This window comes from Podarcis melisellensis, assembly GCF_964234715.1.
Source record: "Podarcis melisellensis genome assembly, chromosome: 10".
Taxonomy (NCBI): Eukaryota; Metazoa; Chordata; class Lepidosauria; order Squamata; family Lacertidae; genus Podarcis; species Podarcis melisellensis.
In genome coordinates, this window is record NC_138542.1 from 41120035 (window position 1) to 41135200 (window position 15166).

A 15166-nucleotide genomic window follows, 5' to 3' on the forward strand; every position below is an offset into this window, starting at 1 on the left:
TCGTGAGGCGGGGTCAAGGGAAAGGGATTCTGGGAAAGACAGTTCTTTAGATGGGGGAGAGCCTAAGGAAAATACGGATGGCGGACTACCACTCCCACAATCCACTACGGGAAAGCCTCGTTCAATGGCTTCTGTTTGGATGGGCCGGTTATCCTATGGCACGCCGCAAATTCTCCGGAGGAAGAATTTAAATTGACAGATGAAGAGGGTTGACCAAGTGGTTCCTCGTTAGTATAGTGGTGAGTATCCCCGCCTGTCACGCGGGAGACCGGGGTTCGATTCCCCGACGGGGAGGTACTATGTTTTTTCCTTCCTTTCTTTGCTCTGTCTATACTGTATATATAATACAGTTTACAGCAACTATTTCGAACATGTACAATTCACCTACTGGTTTATTAATACTTGTCTCTGCTTGCAGAGTAAGTGCCGGTTTTGCACTAGCAATGCTTACAGCAATGGCTAATGATATTAAACTGAAAAGCAGCTTTTTAATAGAAGTTCATTATTCATACCTCAGGCGATTAGAGGAAACCTAGGGTGGCATCATTAAGTGAATTCATATTTTAGGTTGAGATTAGTGCTAGTGCATTTTACTTGATTAAAGAAGTGCCATCCTGTTTCATCAGGGATGGGGGAATTTTGCAAGACTGCTGTGATTTCAAAATTTATAATTATGACCGGTGATGAAAATTAATTGTGGATTATTCATTATGAATAATAGTGTTCACAAACGTGGCAAATGGACAGTTGATTCCAACTGTCCACTTGGACTGTGTGGCTCACCTGTTGGAGTGGCTTGGGATGAAACTTGAATGTAGAGAGGGACTCTTCTTCCGTTAATAATAATAATAATAATAATAATAATAATAATAGTAATAATAATAATAACTCATAATTTTATTATTTATACCCCACCCATCTGGCTGGGTTTCCCCAGCCACTCTGGGCAGCTTACAACATATCTAAAAATACCAATCCTTATAATTTTTCCTAAAATCATTGATTTTTAGCACATACAGAGGTTCCCATGTGCCCAGCTAATAGATAACCACATGGATCTTTGGATCAGGTCTGCTTGTTTAAAAAAATTGTATTCATTTGTTTCTTAACAAAAGGTTCTACACTTGATCTTAGCCGCAAATTACAAATATAAACAACCAAAAAAAAAGACAGTCTATTCTTTTATCTGTTTAGGTACATCTGTGCGCAGGTCTGAAAATCCATGTTATACTGGAGTCCTCAGCGCAGAAGAAAACTCGAGGCAGCCAGATTGAGATGTAGGGCACTGAAGATTGATATGTGGTGCTTTTGTGTAAGAAATAAAATGATGCCACACACACACAAAAATTCTGGTAAAGAGTTGAGTCTGGTTGTGTTTGACTTTGGCTAATTTTTGTATCATTTTGTAACATTTTCCCAGTACGGCAGTTTATCATACAACCTGTCAATAGAATGCTCTATCTGTCATGTGTTCATTTCATTTGTTATTTATGCCACTCTGAAGTGAAGTCACTATGGGGAAGGAGGGCCTGGACACGGGCATCTGAGTCTCTTCCTAGGTGTTGGGTACTGAGAAACTTGTAAATGGAAGCCTATTCTCTCTTAAGGCCCTTTTATCAGTTCAAAGATATGCTAGTTTAGGAAAATTAAGGAACTGTGTTTCTCTCTCTCTCTCTCTCTCACACACACACACACACACAAATCTGGTTATAGAAATTAATGGTCTTACTTGTGTTAGCTTTATATGAAAAGCATTATATTCGTGGCCAGTTGCTTACTTAATCTTGCTTTCTGCATGTTGATCTACAACACTGAAATTTCTGTGCTAAGACCATGCATTGCAAAACCATTAGTTTTAGTTCCTCAGAACTAATTTCCTAACTTCAGAGTTATGGATAACTTCCTTTTTCTTGTGGTACATCCCTTTGTATTTAACTTGCTTGCTACACTGCATTAAAATATATACTGATCTTTAAGCATGTGGCATCACAAGTTCAAGCAGACTTGCATATTTATAGTAGGGTCAGTTTCTAATCACTTATTTTAACATTTGCATCCCATTCTCATTGCTTGATAGTGCAATGGGGTGTTGTGCAAGCATAAAGAAGCGCTGTTGTAAGTTCCATCTGACCATATCATTGCCCCGTGGTGTGATGGACGGCACTGCCTTTGAAAGCTTACACAAGAGCAAACAACTTAGGACATGATCTGAAGCTTCACAGGGACATTCAAGATTGCTCCACATAATCTGTGGCTACCTCATTCCTCCATGCTGAAGTGTAAGGGGCAGCCCCACGCAGTGCTAAGCATGCATCAACATTTCTGCTTGCAAGCTGGAACTACTATTGCATCAGAGCATCACTCTTTTAGCTGACGCACATTTCATCTTATTTTTCCTTTAGGCAATGCTGCAGTCACTTCAGCGTACCACCATATGAACTTAAACCACTCTTAACAATAATGGTAGAGCTACATTTTTGTGACCCTGAAGTTTAAGCTTTTATGGGTGCCTCTTTGCAACCAGCAATGAAGTCTGGGTAACCACTGTTAGCTTCTTTAGTGGGGCTGTTCACAACCATCTTTACAACAGCTGTGCTACTGACTCTCAGACTTTGGGATTGTTGAAATATATACAACAAAACACTCATAAATTTGTGTTGTGCAACCCATTTTTTAAAAAAGTAATGTGGACTAAAGTTGCTTCTGGGGCCCCCCTGGGATAACAAATTCTCCTGTGGCACAATGGGTCAGTTTCTCTGGCTGTTAACCAGAAGGTTGGTGGTTCAAGCACACCCAGGGATGGCTGTGAGCAGAATTCCTGCACTGCAAAGGGTTGGACTAGATGACCCTCGGGTCCCTTCTAACTCTACAGTTCTAAGATTCTGTATTGGCTGTGAACTCTTCCATTAAAAAAGTATATTGTGAGCTGTTAGGAGTCCACCTAGTGGGGAAAAGCGGGACATAAGCTTTTAAAAGAAATTCAAAAGCTAATGTAATTTCACTCCTTTCTCAATGCCTGGAAGTCACGGTTAGTAGACAATACTGAGCAAAAGAGTTCAATAGTCTTATCAACCCAAAGCAGTTTCCTGTGTCCTAACTCTTTCAGTTACTGGTTGGTTCAAATAAATTTGACACCCCCTCCCCAATGTGACAAGACCTTTACTGGAGAGAGAAAGAGAGAGAGGACACATTGATAACACTTGTGGTTGCAGCCTCCACCAAATATAATATATTATTTGCATTTAATAAGAACCACGTCTTTCAAGCTGGAAGCTGGTGAAATAAAGGAGATATGTACCTACATTTGGTTTATTCCCCAACCATTGGCTGCACACTTTATTCATTCCATCTTTCTTCCTCCCCCAAAACAAAAGCTAGCAGCAAAAATAGGCTTGTTATTTACTTAACCATCTGCTGTTTATATGCAAGCCCAGTCGAAATAGGAGAATAAGAAAAACCTGCATGTCATCATAGAGGTCTTTTTTAAAAACCAGCAAACCAAGGCAGGCACCTTTATTTCATGTCTCTCCTGCCACTGTTAAATGCAATTATAACTACAAGGTGGCTTTAAGACACCAGCTAACAGAATGCCATGACAATAAAATAAAGCCAAATTAAAACAAGGAACTAAAAAAGTACTTAATTTGGAGACAGCTTGCAATGGAGAAGCAGGAGTACAAGTTAAACACCTCGCACTCTAGGTACAAAGGTGGACTTGCTAGAGGGAGCAGTACAAGTTTTTTTATATATATTTAGAAAAGTTTAATAAAAGTTGAAGTCCAAAATGTCTTGCATGAGACTTTTGCAACCACAGGTATTATCTTCACCAGTATTATTTGCAATTTATTATTTGCAGAGGAAACTGAATAGATTCAGAATAACTGTTACAGCTGCTTCCAGTCCTGGTTTGTTTGAGGGGCTACAGCAACTATCTCAGATTCAATTCAACTTATGAAGAAGTCATTTTCACCCCAGTCTGCATTCCATAAATTGGCTGCCAACCACTAGGGTGTACCATTGTCAATGCTTCAGCAAATAAGCAAGCAAGCAAACAAGCAAACAAACAAATACTTTGTGAAAATAGAGGAGAGAGTTGGAAATGATAGTTTCAAAACTAACTCAGTTTTTTCAAATTAAAATTTGGAATAGGAAATAAAACAAAAATCCTGGTGTGAATTTCATCTCTGCTATTATGTGTGGCACTTCTTCTGCGATATGTACAATGGGGAAGAGAATCTCTTTGATATCAGAAAGCATCAGGCAAGATTCAGTTACAATATCTTAAGAGGTGTCCAAATACACAGCAAACAACTTGCCAAAATATACAGTTGATAAGCAAATGTGACATGCAGCAATAGTATTTTCCCCGCCAGTTCTTAATCTTTTAAAGCCTTATATTTAAAAACAACACTGCAAGCAAATTTTCACAGGGAAATGTAAATTGTTTCTCTTCAGTGAGCTATGAAACCATAAAAACACAAAATGAGTATCAGGAAAGCAAGCAAAAAATTTACATATTTATTACCAGTAATGCAATGGGAGTCAGAAAAGGTTATAGACAATGGAAGGCAATAATGCCCTTATCTTGTGGCACTGGCACAAATGGGGGATTATTCCACTTAAGAGCAGGCTGCTATGCAGTTGGTTGGTTTCGAGCTGACTGGACTGATTATCCACAACAGTTAAAAATGATGCTCTGTGCTGGAAGCTGGAAACAGTAAGAACAGAATCTGGTAAACTTAGAATGTGCAGTAATTCATATTTGTGTTCCAGCTTAAAAACCTTAGGGTAGACTATTAGAATTTTTTTTAATATTAATAATGTGGTAAGCTTTTAGTAACCCTGCAAAGATATTTAGTGTACAGTTCTGTATTTCGAGTCAGATTCCTTTCACAGTCATCCACATCTGAAGTGAATAATAAGTTTATTATTATGTAGTCTGAGGAATGGCTTTTCATAGCCCATTGCTTACTTGTTTCTGCCATGGAATATGCGGAAGAGCATCCACAGTAAACTACACAAACTGGAAAGCAATAGCAACAAAAAAGAGCTTTGCAGATTCTAGGGCAGGGATGAGGGTCCTTGGGCCTTGGGGGAAATAAAAGTATTTCTAAGTAGCCCCAGGCAGGTGCTGTCTTTCCCCCAGCTGTGTGCCCATTAGCAGAAGACAACAGGAGACAATAGCAAAGCTGAGAATGGGAGGTTGCCAGGGTAACAGGCAGGGCATGGTGTCACACAGGAAAAATGCGTCCCTTTGAAATTTAGAGGCTGGGGGATAATGCTGGGCTGCTGTGAAGGCTCGGCTCCTCCTGAGATGTGGATGCCATGAAATCTCTCTCCATTGAAAGCTTTCAGTGAAATAAATAATATTTCAAAGACACTGTAGACTGCACCACACCTCATTTCCCCCAAAGGAACACAGACCCTAGCTGAGTTCCAAGACCCCCTGTAATCTTGTGTACCTCTCGACAGAGATTGGGGTGACAAGTAACAATATAATAAATATATGCAATTTCAGTAATAGGGAATTCAGTCCTGAGGTAGGACCCAGGGTCACCAAGATTTTAGCCCTCCATGACAAATCCAGGGAGGCTGGCCTAGATTGTGAGGGAAGCCTCACTCATCCAAATTTGCTCCGATATGTATTCTCTGTCCTCTGTAGCCCTTTGCTGCTTGTTTACTTTATTGAGTTTCTGGTAGAGATACTTCAGTGTTACTACTTTCCAGGCAAACAGGTTTTCCTGCACGTTTCTATCAGCTTCTTCATCAAGAATACTTAAACAATGTTAACTGGCAGTTAAAAAAAAAAAAGCAAGCTAAGCAGTGTTAGAGTTGAAACTTGTTGCAAGGTCTGGTCTCTACCGCAAGTGTGTTAAGTTTTGTAAATTTGTGGCATGTACTGAGGTAAATGAAACCGATAAGCAGGTGGTTAAAAGAAAAACAAAGCTTATACAGTGGTACCTCAGGTTACATACGCTTCAGGTTACATACGCTTCAGGTTACAGACTCCGCTAACCCAGAAATAGTGCTTCAGGTTAAGAACTTTGCTTCAGGATGAGAACAGAAATTGTGCTCCAACGGCGTGGCAGCAGCAGGAGGCCCCATTAGCTAAAGTGGTGCTTCAGGTTAAGAACAGTTTCAGGTTACGTACGGACCTCTGGAACGAATTAAGTACTGAACCTGAGGTACCACTGTATATGAAGGAAGTCACTATTCTAATAGGGTGAATTATAGTATGTAGTACATTCTGCACTACTAATGTAATTAACCAGACTTAAGTAGTTTTTTGTTTTTGTTTTAAATCCAAGTTAGGAAGTGGACTAAGATTCAGTTAATAGATAGGAGGAGCAGGTTTCCTGTCCCTACTTATTTCCTCATGACCATTTTTTCCGACCACAGCTCAGGAAAGACTTGCACCTGACCCGAGGGCTATTCAGCAAAATTGCTGATCCACAGTATACATTCAAAGCACATTTAAAACACCCAACACCCCCCAGAGAATCCTGGGAAATGTAGCAGAGCTATAGATCCCAGTACCCTTAACAAACTACAGTTCCAAAGATTCTTTGGGGGAAACCATGTGCCTTAAAGGTGTGCTAAATGTGCTTTAAATGCCTGCTGTGGTCTGCCAAATATTGTTGGAGACCCAACTCCCATCAGCCCTAGTCAGCCTAGCCAGTGGTCAGGGATAAGGGATAATGGGAGTTGTAATCCATCAACACCTGGATGTCACCCAGCTCCCCACCCTGCAATACTGGTATATGCACACCCACATTTAACCCAAGAAAATTTCATTTCTATTGTTATTGCAACCTCAGCCTTCTTTTCCCACTGGACCTTCTGCCTCCATTCTATGGGGTTTGGGGAAGTAGTTTATCTCTCATAGCTACAACTGGTATAAAAATTTCAGAGCTAATAGTCCAGGTAAACATTATTAGGAACCTTCCCTGCCCCTTCCCATCCACAAAATGTGTCTCCACTTAAAACAGGGGTAGCCAACTTGGTGCCCTTCCGATATTGGCTGGACTACAGGTCCCATCATCCCTGCCCACTGGTCATGTGGGATGGGGCTGATGGGAGTTGTAGTCTAGCAACACCTGGAGGGCACCATGTTGGCTATTCCTGATTGAAAACAATGCAGGGTGGAAGAAAGAAACCAGAGGTTTCTGGCTGGCAACTGTATAACATTACCTATGCGTTTGGTACCGTGTCATATATTTCGAAACTGCACAAAATAGCACACATTTATTTGCTCAGGTGTATCAGTTATCACAAACACTGGCACCACTGAAGGAACCGGACTGGAGCAGCACACTCAATTGCTAATATACCACACAATGTATACTTTCCAACACTGGAAATATGTCTCAGGAAGTCGGCTGACTGGCTGGCAGACATTTAATTGCTACAGTGGAGCTGTTGTGCCAGACAGACTTCATGCTACCTTGACTGTCAAAGTATATTGGAAAGAAAAGCAGTAAAGTAACACTTTTGATTAAGAAGCTAGGGTGGGAGTGGGGAACGACTGATGAAATTGCATATGGAGTCCAGAAAAGTCCATTCCACTACTGATGTTCTCTTACTGCCATAAAGTTCTTTCTGATACGTATTTAGTCGGAATCTCCTTTCTTGTAACATGAATCTATCGGTTTGGGTCCAACCCTCCAGAGCAGGAGAAAACAAGCTCCCTCTTTCATGTGATAGCCCTTGACAATATTTGAAGATGGCTATCATATCTCCTCTCAGTCTCCTCTTTTCCAGGCTAAACATACCCAGCTCCCTCATTTGTAATACATTCTGCATAAAGGTAAAAGTAAAGGATCCCTGACAGTTAAGTCTAGTCGCAAACGACTCTGGGGTTGCGGGCGCTCATCTCGCTTTACTGGCCGAGGGAGCCGATGTTTGTTTGCAGACAGTTTTTCCGGGTCATGTGGCCAGCATGACGAAGCCACTTCTGGTGAAACCAGAGCAGCGCACAGAAACGCCGTTTATCTTCCTGCCAGAGTGGTACCTATTTATCTACTTGCACTTTGATGTGCTTTCAAACTGCTAAGTTGGCAGGAGCAGGGACTGAGCAACGGGAGCTCACCCCATCGCGGGGATTCGAACCAGTGACCTTCCGATCAGCAAGCCCTAGACCACAGCGCCACCCGCAAATGTATCATTTGTAATACATTCTACATACAAAATACTAGAAAGAATGTTCTCCCAATGAGATCACTTGATTGGCTCAACATTCAGACAGATTCAGTTTTTAAATCATGTTAATAATTAATATTAGTTCCCTCAAATATGGAAAGTACTGTATGAGGCAATTTCAATATTTCTTGTACTGTATAGCATTTGCTCTATTTTGTATAGGTATCTTACATTATTAATGCTATTCATTTGCATTTTTGTTGTTAGTCTTACACACTTTTAATAATATTAAAACGAGCCTTGATGCCTCATCACTCAAAAAGCAGAGAGACCCAGCAGATGCATACCCAATAAAAAACTGCTTATGTTCTAAGTATTGTATCCTTTTTCTATAATTACATTGGAGAATCGCACACATATCAACAAATTACTTTTAATAAGCAGCTACTGAGATCAATATTTATTGCTGATATACGTAATTGCATAGAGAACTGTTCATGTCTCAGTGGTCCCTCTGTGGAGCAAAACCTTTAAGTCTCGAGTTATGTTGTTTATTTGACCATGAGTGAGTGCCTTTGTATTGCAGACATAGTGTATTTTGGGAACCAGAGAAGGTGCTGTCGAAGTGCAAAGCCCCACTAATATTATTATTACTGTTTTTTTAACTTACGTATTTCACATTGTGAATAGCTCTGGGTTTTCAGCATGTGAGGGATTTGAGGACAGAACTGTGAATAAAATATTCCCATTGTTTACATGTCCTTTTGTGTGTCTCAGTTTGCAACTTCACACATATATATATACTTGTTTAGCTCAGGTTTCTGTGTGTGCATGGACAGGCACCCCTCCCTAAGGAAGCTATGACAGAAGGCCTGTGCAAATGTGCTTCCTCTTCCTTTTACTCCCCAACTTTTAAGGTCAGAGGATCTGGAAAAACCTCCTCCACCCTGCGATTTGATCTCATGATTGCAACAGTGCCACTGTTCCTCTCCCCACTGCCAGCCCCCTCCAATCCACTTCCCTTCTCCACCCTTTCCTCTCCTAGTATAGCTGTTAACCCCTTAAATGCCACTTATTGATTCAACCACTCCATATGGATACAATAAGAGAGAGGAGGAATGAGGGAACGCAACATTTCATACAGTTTCCATGTACTGGAGTGACTCTTAAACATTCTAGCAGTGCTAGGATATAGGAAAATTATCCTATCCTGGTGCCCTAGGCATCTGATTTGCATGCCACATTTCATCTTTTGCATGCACACAGAGACATACAGAAATACTTTTCTTTACTCCAATATCTTTACAGGGTTGTGGTTTGATGGCAAGATCAGGGATGTCTGCCTCACTTCTATAGGCATTGTATTTGGTGGATGAAATTCTCCACACTATCTGGAAAAGCAATGATTTATAAAAGGCCAAGATAGTTAGCCAGGCGTATGCAGTCTCCTTATGTAGACAAAAGTTGGGGAAACAATCTGAAGATTGCAAGAGCTGCCAACACTGTTAAAAACTGTGAAGCTTTCTTGCTTGCTATGGCAAGAAACTGGGAGTCCTATTTGCTACAGCTAGTTGGTAGAAGATGAACTGGGAAGCCACAAGGCTGCATCTTCTTCCACTGTTTTGATACCATTATAAATAGAAATACTACTTCCAGCGGTGAGCTTGTCACCCAAAAGCAACATTGGCAATCGTTAATAATGATTGTGTAAATAGGTCCATTTACATTATATATGTACTAAAGAATGTATATAACCACTGGCATGGGAAGGGGGTGCGATGGGTGCGGGCTGCCCTGGGTGTCATCCCTGAGGGGGGATGACATCGCCGCCCCACCCCCTGGGACACTCGCAACTCGGCAGGGGCAGCACTTCCCCAGGACACTCGCCACTTGCCGCGGGTGACACCCCCCTGGGATGCTCGCCATTCGCTCTGGGTGGTTAGCTCTGCCCCCAGGTACACAGCATGTGCGCTGCTCTGGGTGCTAGAGCAGCTAGTTCCGCCTCTGTATGTAACACATAGTGTGATTCAAGGTGTCTGCTTACATCAGGGGTAGGCAACCTAAGGCCCAGGGGCCAGATGTGGCCAATCGCCTTCTCAAACCGGCCCACGGATGGTCCAGGAATCAGTGTGTTTTTACATGAGTAGAATGTGTGCTTTCATTTAAAATGCATCTCTGGGTTATTTGTGGGGCATAGGAATTCGTTCATTTTTCACCCCCTAAAAATATAGTCCGGCCCCCCACATGGTCTGAGGGATGATGGACTGGCTCACGGCTGAAAAAGGTTGCTGGCTTACATGGCTGGTCAAAACAGTTTGCTACATGAAGCAGAGTCTCCATTCCCTCTCTAGGCCCAACACCTCAAAAAGTTTTGCTGCACGTTTCAGACATCAAGGAGTTACCTGCACTTATCTTTCCTCTGCTCTTTCCAGGCACGGCCCCCAATTTAAAGCATTCCAGCACACTTTTTTTTTTGCTCCAGAACTTTCCCCATGAAAACCCACTCTTTAAAGCTCTTCAGAGCAGGTTGTCATGGGGAAAGCTTGGGGAAAAACAAACAAGGAAACAAAAAACACTTTGGAGACTTCTACCTCGAAAAATCAAGGCAAAAGTTAAGTGTGGGTAAGCCCCAAGTTCAGCCTTTACTTATTCTTCCCCACCTTCACGGTGCTGCCTGAAACAGGCTACTTCACCCTTCTGCAGGGCAAGTGTCCCCCTACCCATGCCTGATCTGCAAGCTATTTACAAAAGGTGCTAGTCTTTAAAGTACTATAGCCCCCCTTGTTTCAATTTCCCTGTAATCAGAGCATATAATCATTGCTTTGCTGTTATGTGATACCATACAGCTTTGAGTTGTAGCACTTCGTTTTCTTCTTCTTAGAATAATTCAGTGCACAACAGGATGGCCACATTATCTGCACAGAGAGCAAAAGCCCACCATTTGGCTAAACCCCTACTCTGCATAACACAACCTCAAGGGCGTCCCCACATAAAACACATTGCGGTAGTCCATTCTTGAGGTTATCAGGGTGAGGAATCACTGTGGCCAAGCTAGCCCTGTTGAGGAATGTCAATAGCTGGTGTACTAGCTGAAGCTGGCAAAACACGCTCCTTGCTGTAGAGGCCATTTCTGCCTCCGTTGACAACGACAGCACTTAGAGCACCTCCAATCGATGCACCTGCTCCTTCAGAGAGAGGGAAATCCGCTCCTGACTCAAAACAGTAGAGTGTTACGTCAGCAATTGGCTGGTAGTTGTCATCTCTGGGTCCAGTGTTGTTTCTTAAGGAGCAGGTGCTTCACTGTCTTATTTGGACAGGGAGATCTTAGTCTGATTTCCTTTGCCTAGTTCACCCATCCAGATCTCAGTAATACCTGCTAAACTGGACCCACAACCATGATAGATGCTTTACTCTGCACCACGCATAGGCAAACTCAGCCCTCCAGATGTTTTGGGACTACAACTCCCATCATCCCTGACCACTGGACCTGTTAGCTAGGGATGATGGGAGTTGTAGTCCCAAAACATCTGGAGGGCCGAGTTTGCCTATGCCTGCTCTGTACAGAAGAGCATTGCCAGAACAGAGGGCAGAACAGCAGGGCCACCTAGGTCCAGGTGGAGGCTGGACTGGCCAAGAGGACAGCTGTCAGATGCTATCCCTCACCTCTCCTTGCCTGACCTGTCCATCCTCTCATATCATATCTCACCCTGCTCAACAGTTAATATCCTGGCACCCCATCTCACCCCATTCGACACACATATACACACATTATATTCAGCCAGGCTACTGATAGGAGCCAAGTCTATTCCAGTTGCAAATGCATCCAGATAAATAGGTCCCACCTGGTAAGGGCAGGCAGCACCTACTCAGATGCAGAGGTTTCCCAAGGCTCGCATGTAGACACAGACCTAGATGTTAACAATGTATGTGGCTATACATATATCACACAAGCTTCCATGTAGTTTCTGGGTCCCAGAGTTTTGGCTGCCAGAACACAACATGACAACAGAATGACCAGCAGCTTAACCAGCCAGAGACAGAAGAGGGAGCTCTCTCCACATTAGTCAAAAAAGAAGAGATGCTGTGAGGGTATCCTGCTTACCAAGTTAAGAGACAAGAGCTGGAACTCTCCCTATTACTATTGTCAGGTTTTGTTTTTGTTTAACAAAGACCCACCTCTTTACTTCTTTCTGGATACCTGATTCTGAGGGAAAGTACATGTTGGTAAAAAAATAATTCAGGGTGTTTTGAAATGTAGTGAGATTAACATTACCTGCCTCCCTTTCACAATTTTCAAAATATTGTTGCATACCACCCCAGTCTCCAAGTGGTGTGAGATTGCAGTGTTTGAGGCACTTACCCAGAGTTCAGTTTCCTCGGAATGAGGCACAGTGGAGACAGTAGTGTTTTTATGATATATGGTTTATTTACACTGATATGCAACCTGATGGAGGGGCTCACAGTGTTAACACCCCAACAAGATCCTGCTTCTCCTATAGCCACAGCCTTGGATTCCAGCCGAAATCAAGCATGTCTCTCTCTCACAGGCTTCAGGCTGCCTCCTCTGTTTAGCGTCTATCTCTCACACACGTCAACTTTGGGTTTTGTGCTTCTAACTGCCAGCAATTTGGTAGCATACTTCACATAAAATGCTCTCAGAACCAGAAACCCATCACCCCATCATTGCAAGTAAAGAAGGAATCTATACTTGCCTTACTGTACCTGCTCTCTGGCTGGGGAGGGGTGGAGGAAATCAGCCCAACACCTGACATTTTCTAAGTAAAGTAAGTCTTGCTGAACTTGAAATTTCCTTCTTAGTAAAGCATGCAATAGCATCAGGTAGCATAAATAATTTAAATCTACTAGTAAGGCATGATATTTTTGTAATTTATAAAAAGCGATGAATCCACTTTAGCAGGAAAGGTACTGGTTTGCTGAGAAGAAATTGAAAGGGCACCACCATTTCTTCATCCTGTCTAGACTGAAAACAGTTGACGTTCTATCAGTGTTTGTGGTCTGCAATTTTAAAAGAAAGGGAAAATAAGCCCTGCAAGTTGGCCTTGTTCGTCTGCCTAGTGTTTCCAGGCAATGGATGCTGCACCAGCATCTCTTACCCACAGGATAAGTGCTTTCTAACATTAGCATTGGCCAATGCGAGCAAAACAAAGATGTCTACATAATTATACCTTTACATGCAGTACCATTTATTCCAGGAACAAAGTGCCATGGAGCATGGTTTGAGGAAGCTAGAAATAATTGCGTCCTGGAAGAAATCTTTGAGAAATGCCTCCATTAGCATGCCTCCCAAAAAGCATGCCACTTACACAAGAATCTGTTCCATGCAAATCTTTCAGACCTCTTAGAATGTTTCATTTGACAGACAGGAGTAGATTAGGCATGTGCAGACAAACTGGAGAGGGGCAAGACATGTGTCTGTTTCCTAGCAAGCACTGGTACTCTCTGTACTGCTTACAAAAGATGCATGGAATATGTATTGCTTGAAGCAGAAAAGCATCTCCTTTTCTCCATGAGATCACATTGCATTATGTGTATGCGTCCCTTCATCTTCAAAAAGCAATTTAAGTAATGGTGACAAGAACGTATATTTTGAAGGCACCCATTGTAACTGTGTATACATTAGAATCTTGACCTGGTTTTGGCTTCCGGGATGCACTTCATCAGAGCTAGAAAAAATCCCAGGTGCAAGATCATCTGCATGCTTCAAATCTGCAGCTGGATCTTATGAACATTAGTATTTGTTGTGTCTTTCCCACTCTATGTAGGGCTATTAACCCACAGGAAACATCAGTCAGTGGTTAGAACCAATGGTAGTCAGAGGCGGAGATAATGGTGGATAGAGCCATCCTTCTTTGCTCTTCTCCAGTCACTCTCTTTCCATACCTGCCCTTTTCTCTGTCTTTTTCTGCAAGCATGATAAGCAGTGACACGATTTAACAAAAGCCCCATTGGTAAGTACCGGTAGTTCTCACTTCAAACCTTCCAGGCACCTTCTAGATCAGGAACCCTCAAAAGGCAGGGTTCTTGGTTGTGAGGAGGTTTGTGCTCACAAACCTCCTCACAACCAAGAGGGGGGCATGTAGCCTTCAGATCTCCACACAAATTAGATGGAGGGCAGGAATGGAGGGAGTATGTCCAGTGATGTTGGGGGTTGGGCCAAGGGGGCAAGCCTCCACCCTCCTACACACTTGTGCCCAAGCTGTTCTGTCAACAAGAAAATACACTCAACATTTTGCTTACAATCACAACCTGTTAAGAGTATTTTGTGGCTTCAGATTCAAATCCAGTGGAGAGGACAATCACAATGACTCAACAATAGGCCCCTTCTTAAATAGCACTCTGCTATGTCCTAAGCATTGCAGATCTCCAGAGTGAGGTTGGTCAACAGACTGGAGCTGACATAGTGAAATGTACTGAAGAACCATCATTTCTCTCCACTTTGAAGAGAGCTAACCTTGCAGAGTCTAGCGTGGGTTTCTTCCTGCTCAGGGGAGGAGAAGCCAACCGTTGAACACTGTAAAGCAAAACAAAAGGCAGAAGAAACCAATCGACAAAAAAGACTAGGGAGATGAAAGAGTCTGAAAGATAAAAGTAAGAAGAGTCTGATGTCGAAAAAAAGTAGAGTCCCTCTAGATTACCTTTGAAAGGAATACCGTACATTCCAAGATCACAAAAACCTGGAAGCTAAACAAATGTAAATATGTTAGTTCATTTAAAAAGGCAGAGAAGAGGGGGAGATGCCACAATGAATGGCTTGTCTGCTCTAGAATCCCTTTGAAGACTGCTCCTAATTCAGAAACCTATGCCTGCCCTGATGTGCGAAGGAGGACACAGCCCTGTGTTCATATGGGGGCACTTGTAATGGATTGGAGCATCCTGTACAAGCCTGGAGTATAGAGTTTATCTCAAGTGACTGGATTGTATGAGAACATAGAAGGGAATGTCTAGTTAAGTGGGTTAAAGATACAAAATGGTTTATTGTGTTATTTTTGTATTCTTCTGCTTTATC

The 15166-nt window shown here is 42.3% G+C and overlaps 1 long non-coding RNA gene across 1 annotated transcript; it reads left to right on the forward strand.

Moving 5' to 3' along the window:
- The first annotated feature begins 115 nt into the window (after positions 1–115).
- Positions 116–1347, forward strand: LOC309379771. The gene is made up of 2 exons (XR_014172640.1): positions 116–239; positions 1195–1347. It is a non-coding gene; the product is annotated as an uncharacterized lncRNA (long non-coding RNA).
- The last annotated feature ends 13819 nt before the right edge of the window (positions 1348–15166 follow it).